Genomic DNA, 10463 nt, shown 5'->3' with positions numbered 1-10463 from the left:
GTGAACAAACGTAGTTGTACAGGCAGTAGTCAAACCGTGCGGACAGGCAAGGTACAGAGGAACAGGCGAAGGCGAGGTCAGGAGGCCAGGAGTCAAAATCAGGTAACAGAGAATACACCAAGGGATTATCCAAAGCAGAGTCAGGGGAAGTCGGGTTGGTACACAGGTAATCAGGCAGAAGACTGTAACACATATAGAAGTACTGGAGCATAGGGATACCTAGATACTCTGCCACCCTAATGGTGCCAGAGTCACCCTGAAGTAGAGGCTACTTGAACAGGGCTGTCTTTCCCATTGGGCACGCTGGGCAAGTGCCCGGGGGCTCCATGGGCAAGGGACCCCATAGGCAGTGCTCGTAAGTAGAAGTAATCCTGAAAAAAAAGGTACCCCTTTGCTTTTTTGCGGTCACTCGGTGGCGATCCGGTTCCCTCCTTGTTCCCCTCCTCCGTGTCGCGCTTGACACTGAATGTCGGACGTGGTGACGTTACCACGCCTGAAATTTTCAGTGAGGAGCACAGCATGGAGGAGCCACGATGCGTCAGAGAAGCAAGCAAGGATTTGAAGAAGAAGGAAAACAAGAAAGAATAAATAAGAAGAGAAGAAAGGGGTGCAATTGGAGAAAAAGGCGATAGAAAGGTAAGTGAAGAGGGGATTTGATTTTTTAGTTGCTGTACTTGCACTCCTCCAAAGAGAAGGTAGGGGATTAGGACGCTTCCACCGTCCCTCCAGGGTTGCCTTAATACCCAACAAATATGTAATATAATTTGATTGGTTATAGGGAAGCGGCACATAGGGTGGGTAATGGGTTGAGTGAAGGAAAATATTCCTATTCTAAGCTATATAGTTACTTTGAAAATATTCTTGTTTTGTACGTACACTAGAGTTGAGTAACAGATGTTATAGCCTATCCAAGGTGATGGTTGCTTTGCAGTCTTAAATACCGATCAGATGTAAAAATGTATAAAGTTTTACTAAGACTACTTTTGAGTGCAATTGGAAAATAACAAAGGGCATAGCATATCATAAGGGCATATATAGGTGGAATAATCTCTGTAGTACAGCACGTTTTTTAATTTTTAAACACTGATTTTGTTGCAGGTAACAATAAATATAAGCTTAATTTTATCGATAATTTACATTTTTATTTCTGTGAGTGGTTGTGTAGGTAGGGGCCGAGTGCACTGCTTTGCCTGGGGGCCCATAATGTTGTTAAGATTGCCCTGCACTTGAATGTGATTGTTGGGCAGTGGTTTAGCTAACAGGAAACAGAAAGGAGCATCTCGTTGCCTTAGCAACGGACACACATGCGCCCCTAGTGCCGGGCCCGGCAGGCTAGAGCGTAAGCACAGGAACTTTAGAACGCCGTCCGACACCGGCAGAAGAGGACAAGCGGGGACGGCGCCTGACATTATACTAATGTAAATAAATAGTATCATACTCTCCTCAAATAATTGTGAGCAAGTTTTATAATTTATTAGTGGTGTGGGAAAATAGTGGCCATTTACCAATATGACTGATGATGATCCTATCAATTTCAATCAAATAATTGTTGGGCCTTGCACTAAGTTTATAGCTACATATGCAACAAGATTAGATCAATTGATTGATATCACCCATGATATTACATCTTGTGTGACTAGCATTAAGAATGGAGCTTTTGCTTGGCAAGTTGTGCACTCATTTACATAGCTTGTCCGGTCTGATGGATAAATAACTGCATACTTGCTGAATCCTCCAGCTGTAACAGATTAGAAGTGACTGTGAAGTCTACAGCCAGGCCTGGGTTAACATATTCTGCACTTCTCCTTGTACTATATAGCCACCAACCTCTGAACCATAAAATGGCCCCAAATTCCACTGGGTAGATATGATAGGTCTGAGTCATTAAGGAGAGCATAACAAAAAAAGGAGTTAGTTTGCTCCTGGACAAACCATGTTAAAATGCAATGGGTGCAAATTAGTTTAATATTTTGCACATAAGTTAAGTACTGGCTGTTTGTTCATGTAGCACACAAATACATGATATCTTTATTTTTATACTGATACTTAAAATTGAGCTAGGACATACCCTACCCCAACAATAAGTCTGTCCCCACATGTTAAATTTACCTCCCCTCCAAAGCAACATGGTTTTGCCTAGGTGCAAACTTACTCCTTTTTTATGCTTTGCTCTCCTTGATAACGCCCAATGTCTGTATGTCTCCAAGGTTACAATATCTTTCTCTTCAGCCCCCATCTATATGCTTGAAAAAATATTGTTCAATTACTTTACTTAACAATATTGTTTGGCTACTAACTATTTTAATGGCTGCAGGTTGCTGAGTATTGTTTTGTATCTCTATGTTTGGTACTTAGGCTCCATACACAAAGCAGTATCAAGACAAACTATTCCTTCATGGTAACATGTCACCAGAATTAGATTAGATCAGATATCAAGACAACTTATTACAGCAGTTAATGGAGTTATAAGAGTTCAGAGTTACATTCCATAAAATTGTTACAGTATTGCTTATCTCATACCAAGGGGTAAATGTATCAAGCTGAGAGTTTTCCAGCGGGTTTGAGAAACCAATCAGATGCTAGTTATCATTTATTTAGTACATTCTACAAAATGACAGCTAGAATCTGATTGGTTGCTATAGGCAACAGCTCCACTTTTCAAACCCGCAGGGAAACTCTCCGCTTGATACATTTACCCTCAAATGTCTGTCAGTGCCAATAGACTCCAGGGGGTAAATGTATCAAGCTGAGATTTTTCCGGTGGGTTTGAAAAACCAATGGGATTCTAGCTATCATTTATTTAGTATAGTCTACAAAATGACAGCTAGTATTTGATTGGTTGCTATAGGCAATATCTCCTCTTTTCAAACCCGCCGGAAAACTCTCAGCTTGATACATTTACCCCCAGGTCTAAAATCCATCAGTTTAATAAACAACAAATTAGTGAAAAGAGAAATATGATAGAACGTTATCAACAACTAATTCTTCAGATTAGACAAAGCATGCATTTATCCATTAGCACATTTTTTGAGAAAGTTTAAATACAAGTTCTGTAAAATATTTCTAATAAAAATGGCTGAAATGAAAGATATTTTAAGAGTAAAATTGAAGTGCCTCATACTAAGGGAAACTCGATTCTTGGAACTATCTGCTGTCTGTTCCTGTGATTTTATCTCCGCTTATTGCTTCAAATGATATGTTTTGCTGGAAACAGCAGACATGAATTCCAGTGTCCTCTCTAATTACCATACAATGCAGATTGTAGTCAGTAATAAATGCTATCAAATCTGAGTCACACAGGGTCCACCTGTAAAATAAACAACTTGTTTATCTGTGTAGGGAGGGGGATTTATCTGAAATTCAAACACTGCAATGTGTGTAACATCTTGTACACCTAGATGTATTTTGTACTGAGATCTTTGAACTTAAAGAGAAGTAACTATCACAGTTAAAGGCAATAAGCAACATTTTGTTTGAATTGGATTGCTATGGATGGATAACTATTGTTTAAGGCCTATGTTCCCAAAGTGTGCGCCGTAGCTCCCAGGGGTGCCGCGGCGCTGTCTCAGGGGTGCCATGGCCAGGGGGAGAAAAAAACAAAACTTACCCATCCACCTCCCTCCTCGCTTCTCACTGAATGTCGGGCGTGACGTCATTGCGCCCGACATTCAGTGACAAGCGGCAGGAGAGAGGATGCTGGGTCCCAGGCACCGCCGAATTGGTAAGATAGAAGAAAGAAGGCCAAGTATGATAAGTAAAGAAATGGAGGGAATGGTGATAGGAAACAGCAATAGAGGGGCAAAAGAATGAAGGAGGGGGCAGAGCGAGAGGATGCAGGGGGCGCAGAGTGAGTGGATGCAGGGGGCGCAGAGTGAGTGGATGCAGGGGGCGCAGAGTGAGTGGATGCAGGGGGCACAGAGTGTGTGGATGCAGGGGGCACAGAGTGTATGGAGATAAAGGAGGGCACAGAGTGTGTGGAGATGAAGGAGGGCACAGAGTGTATGGAGATGAAGGAGGGCAAAGAGTGTGTGGAGATGAAGGAGGTCAAAGAGTGTGTGGAGATGAAGGAGGGCACAGAGTGTGTAGAGATGAAGGAGGGCACAGAGTGTGTAGAGATGAAGGAGGGCAAAGAGTGTGTGGAGATGAAGGAGGGCACAGAGTGTGTGGAGATGAAGGAGGGCACAGAGTGTGTGGAGATGAAGGAGGGCACAGAGTGTGTTGAGATGAAGGAGGGCACAGAGTGTATGGAGATGAAGGAGGGCACAGAGTGTGTTGAGATGAAAGAGGGCACAGAGTGTATGGAGATGAAGGAGGGCACAGAGTGTGTGGAAGAAGGAGGGCACAGAGTGTGTAGATGAAGGGGGCACAGATTGTGTGGAGATGAAGGAGGACAGAGAGTGTGTGAAGATGAAGGAGGGCACAGTGTGAGTTAGCTGTAAATTATTCTTTGACAGAAATATAATTGAAAAAAATATGTAAAAATATTATTTTCCCTTGGATTTATGTTTATTATTTTGGCATACAACTAAATAAGTATTTCTGTCCTGACCTAAATACTTATTACGTTTTTTTGCCCCAACTACTTATAAAACGGGACTGCGAACTGCCAAAGTTTGGGAACCACTGGTTTAAGGAGTTAAAGGACAATTAATGCAGGAATGTAAAATTTCAAGTATGAAATATGAGGGTAGGGTACAGTGCTCAGTTTTCCCTAGACTTTCACCTGCTGTAGTATTTTAAAAAACAATGCAGTGATATATTTCCCCTCCGATCCATCACAACAAGCATAGACGTATCTCAGTTGAAAATATTAGTCCTTGCTCCTTCCTGCCTTATTGTTACTGCTTGTAACATTTGTAAAAAATACAAGATGATATGTGGTAACAGATGTCTCTTCCTGTATTGTTTTAACTTATTACTGAGATTAAGCGTAATGTGCGGCCTTGTTGAAGGTTAGAGGGCGTCCAATGCAGCCTGAGTATCTCTTTGCCTATCGCTGTGCTAGTGTGTGCAGATTGACTCTCCAGTGACCAATGGTTTCAGAACCCAGGAGGATGTGACAAATTCACATTTGGTGGGCCACCCAATTCCCCTTCTGCCTGCTTATGGCTATTACTAATAAAAATATAAGAGAATATACACTGAGCAATATCTATGTGTTTGTGTGTGGATGTGTGGGACTTGAGTTGGATATTTTAAGAAAATATGTAGTGTTGTCATTTTAGCATGTGATTCATATTGTATATGAGACGGATTTACTCACCTACAGACATACATCTTCAGATCTTCCACCACGTGCCTGTGTCTGATCACAGATGTAAAATATCATTGAGCTTATTTCGCTTCTATCAGTCACTGAGTACAAACCTTTCAATTCTCATTTAATACACTTTGTCAAATAACTAGAAAAAGCTTGTTATGCCGAAATAACATTAAACTTCAAAATGAGGTACAAAGAGCAAACAGGATTAAACACTCTCAAATTCAGTCATGTATTTATTTTAGATTAGTACAATCACTACAAAAGATAAAATAAATTTAATACCTTAATCGTTTTCACATATACTGAATTGGTAGATACTTATCCAACAAACATAAACAGTTATTTTATTTTCATTACAAGCTTCAGATTAATGGGCAAAAAGGGTTTTCCCGCCATCACTATGAACTTTTTGTATTATAAAGAAAACTGATTAACATCTCCGTCAGGAAAGATATAATTAACCTATTGGGAAAAAGAGTTTACTATTTACATTAAATACACAGATTTCCAGTTCCTACAGAATCAAGTCAGTTGAATGGCACCTGGGGACAAATTAAGGGGTATATTTACTAAACTGTGGGTTTGAAAAAGTGGAGATGTTGCCTATAGCAACCAATCAGATTCTAGCTATCAAGCTATCATTTATTTAGTATATTCTACAAAATGAAAGCTAGAATCCGATTGGTTGCTATAGGCAACATCTCCACTTTTTCAAACCCACAGTTTAGTAAATCTAGCCCTAGATGACTTGTCTGTCTACCCAGGGAAGTCATCGGTAAGTATAAAATTGTTCAACAGTATGCGGACTACATCTGGACCTTTCTACCTGCATCTCCTCTGAAGAAAGGTTTCTGGGATTAATTGTAGGCTTCTGTTTAAATTCCTGAATTAAGTTAGCCATCCACAGGCCATTCTTGTTACTTGGTAAGAGCACTAGATGAGAGAACCAATATTCAGTTTGGTCACAGGCATAGAGCATTATTTATCAAACATTGTTTTTGTTTTTTTAAATTGCTGATTTTTTGGCGATTTACCAAGATTTAAAATGACAATTTTATTAAAGGCAAAACCCAGGATGAAAAATGTATATTTACCAACCCCTCACACTGGGTTCTGTCTTTAATAAAACTGCAACTTTAAATCCTGTGCAATCTCCTTAGGCAAACTCCCAAAAGATACAAGTTGAGAGGGTGCGCTATAATCTTCTGACTGTACAATATTATGGTCTTATTAGATGAAGAGGGTGGGAGATGCAACTAAATTATCTTCCTTTTAATCTGGCTCTTGTTCAGAGACATGTCATGGCATGCTCAGACTTCACAGGTACAATAGCTCTGGATTCTGACACCATCTGTTGCTGTTACAATCCATGATAGCACAGATTTAGTCAGACTATATGTATTTTTAATTTCTGTTAACTACAGAATGTATGAATGACCCTGGAAGAACCAAACATTGAACAGATCTATACTAAGAAACATTTTTTAAATGCTAAATAACTTGAAATAGAAGATGATTTCCTTTAAATATCTGCTTATTATAACTGAAACAATTCTGGACCAGGAATGGAGTTTCCTATTTATAGTTTCTAGTTTGTGGAAATTCTTTCAGCTCTAATTACTTGGAGTTTGTTACATGCTGCACCAGTAGATAGTTTAATCTGTGCCATGGTCTGAATATATATTGATTTATTACTATTTATTAACAGGCTTTTTTTTTATATAGCACTTACGCAGCACTGTACAGAGACAATTCAATAATTCACATCACTTCCTTACCCACTGGAGCTTAAACTCTTTATTTCCTGTTACACAGACACAAACTAGGGTTAGCCTTCCAGTATGTTTTTGGACTGTGTGAGGAAACAGAAGCACCTGGAAAGAACTCACGCAAACATTGTAAGAAAACATAGGGCCTGATTCCAGCACGAACCCAACTTGGATGGAATTTCCTTGTTTGCAACTTGTGCCTAGTTCTTCCCTTATTCAAGTATAAGAGCTTTGATTATAATACGGGTGGAAATACAATCTGTATTTACAGTACTTACCATGCGCAGACACAGTGGCGGAACAACCATTAGAGCAGCAGTTGCGGTGCACCAGGGCGATAATGGGGCCCACAGCAAGGGACACTAGTAAACTGTGGGCCTCGGTTCCCTCCTCCATGCTTTCCTGCACCGGGGCCCACAGCTCGTTAGTTCCTCCTATGCATAGACACACATAGCAGACTGAAGTATATACACATGCGCATGTACAATAATTTCACGTCAGAATGCACAAAACTTTTATTTGATCATAAATTAAAAATACTACTGTTATAATATAATAATGTATATAAAAAATATTTAAAATATAATCCATATCTTCAATTTTATTTTAACAAATTATTTTACAATAAGTAACTCAATAAAAACTCTTCAATATGTACAGTGTATGCAATGCATTTTGATAGTAATCTTAAATGCATACAATTTAAATCAAAGACTATGCTGTGTCAGTCATCACTATTATCCGTCATTAACAGCTGTAAAGCGGATGAAAACAAGTATACTTATGATAAACCCAGAAATTGAATTGGCGTCATCTGCATCAACGTGACCTTACTGTATATGGCCTATATAACTACGCCCCTTCCTTCCCCATTTCCACCTCTCAAGGTCAGAATCAAACCCATGACCCCAATTCTGAGAGGCAGCAATGCTAACCACTGTGCCACAGTGTTGCCCCTATCTCTGCAAAGCTCCATGCCCTCGACACCCACCCTATATTAAAGAAATATGTCTATTATCAGGGGCGCACGCAGGATTGTCACAGGGGGGGGTTTCCCCCCCTGACCCAAAAAAACAACAAAAAAGAAAAAACCGCGAGAGAGCTGCTGCGCTGTCCTATACAGCAGCCGCGGCGCTGTCAAAGAAGCGTCCGCAGCAGTGCCGTATACAATACAGCACCGCCGCTGCTGTATAGGACAGTGCCACTATGGTGGGAACTTAGTTAGCGGAGGGGGGGGGGTTTGGAGACCCAGGAACCCCCCCTACGTGCGCCACTGATTATGCCAGTAACTAAAGTGATCATGTAATTGTGATATGTATACATACATAATAAGATGTAATGTTTCATAAAGATATTGAATTACAAAACTATCATTGGGTCTTAAAATGGAATGCTGATATCCCTGTAATTCTACAGCCTTAGTCTTGGGCATACATGGCCTTAACACAATAATCATTGTACTTTATGCTTAAAACCATGTGTGCGATATTCCAGTCACAGAGGCCTATTTAACAAGCTTCTAATCCACTGATAACTGCTGTTCTCAGGGGCCCACTGCAATTTTAATTATCCCCTCTATTTATAACTAGGGTATCGCAGCAGATATCAGAGATATCTATGGGGACTGCTAATTTTTGTGACTTAACAAGTCCTGAAAATCAAAGATTTTCGGAACTTGTGACCGATGGCTAACGCCATTGAATCCTTAGGGGAAAGCATTGCGGGAGAGGGATCTTCGGATTCCTCACCACATCTTATCTGCTCTACCCTCCAGTTACTATCGCAAAGGTGGTCACTTTGCAATAGTGACCATAGAGAAGATAGGATATAGGTACTCTTGTGTGTTCGTGGGGACAGCAGTTTATTGTCATTGCTATTCCTGCAGAACACAATTCTGCATGCGCACATATGCGTGAGCCCTTTTTGTGGGTATGCTCAGTGCTAATTTCCAGAATTTACGCTGCACAAAGTGCTGTAAGTTCAACTCAGTACCAGGCCCTAGATGCACAAGTATGTCTAGTTTTGCACTTAAATGGAAAAACAAAGTTTTGTTTTGATGATTACTTTAATGGGCTGGTGGGGAGGACAGGGAAGGACTGGCAAAATTTTGCCTGAGGAGCAAGACTCGACTCAGCAGTCTATTAGGAACAAAAATACATTTGGCTGAACACTAGGCACATTTGCGCAAAAAGAGAAGCAGTGTTGGTGTGCATTTTGTGCAGTGCATCAAGGAGACTTGTTGCCTAACTTGAGTTAAACAGATAAAAATGCATTGCTCACTGGTTGTTATGGTTTATGGTTCTCAGAGTGAGAATTGGGTGACAGAATCAGGACCACTTCGGCCACACACTTAAGTGGCTGAATTGAATGGGATTCAGCTCTCCTTACCAAGTCATTACTTGCATGACTGATTAGTGAGGTCAAAAGAGAGCCTCGTACACAGGCCGATAGTGGGCATCTGCGGTGATCCTCCAACTGCATTTACATCATACTAGGTAATAATCTGATTAATTATTAGCTAGGAGTCATTTTCGAGACACGAAAGGTGCAATATCAGGCCGATTGTCAGGTATTGGCTGCAATATCACTGTTTACGGACAGAATTAATAAATAACCCTCAGAGACATAGGTTATCCATAAGCGGATACTATTATTAAGGTGTAGCTCACCTTTGACCACTATTTAATAGACATGGGCCCCAGTGATTAGACAAATTGAGAGTGCCAAACCCAGGGTCTTTTGCGGGATCCAAGGTGGGACTGGAGGATTTAAATACCTGCTCCAATACCTCTCTGTTGGAGTATGGAATTAGGTTCCATGCAAATGACATTTGGGCATTGTGTTCAAGATCACTGCACCAACCCCTTTGAGCACTGTCCTGCATTGATATCGTAGCGGTAGATAGCTGTAATTCGGGAGACAAGCTATCCTGAGATCCCACAGGGAGCCCTTTGGTTTCCATAAGCACCAGGAGCAGGCTGAACTGGGGGGCATCTGACCCCCGGGCCGGTCCCATAGTGGGACCTTGGGCTGGGTCAATAGGCCACCTGCATTTTTGTTCCTTTAAAATGTTCCTAATAGGCTACAGAGTGGAGTCTTACCCCCATGCTAAGACTTGCCAGCACTCCCCTGATGAGTACTGTGCTGAAATGTGTGGGGACCAAGAGCTGTGGCCGGCATGCTTTGACCAGTAGTGTGCCAAGTCCAAAACTACCGGTTTGGCTGTTGAGAGACCACAGACACAAGACACCCAAGTAGAGGGACAAGTGACAAGGTGGAGAGTGTTGTTCACCTAGGCATAAAGAGAGAAACCAGGTGACAAAGAGAGACAGAGCAGTTCGAGAGACAGAAAGACATTCCCCAAGGCAAGTGAGTGTCAGCTCTGAGGTATACATGTGAGCCCCCGTTGATTATGCTGCTGCTACCACAAA

The sequence above is a fragment of the Mixophyes fleayi genome, chromosome 4 (assembly GCF_038048845.1).
Source record: "Mixophyes fleayi isolate aMixFle1 chromosome 4, aMixFle1.hap1, whole genome shotgun sequence".
In the NCBI taxonomy this organism is placed as follows: Eukaryota; Metazoa; Chordata; class Amphibia; order Anura; family Limnodynastidae; genus Mixophyes; species Mixophyes fleayi.
The sequence above is the reverse complement of the archived record's forward strand: the minus strand, read 5'-3'. Positions refer to the sequence as shown.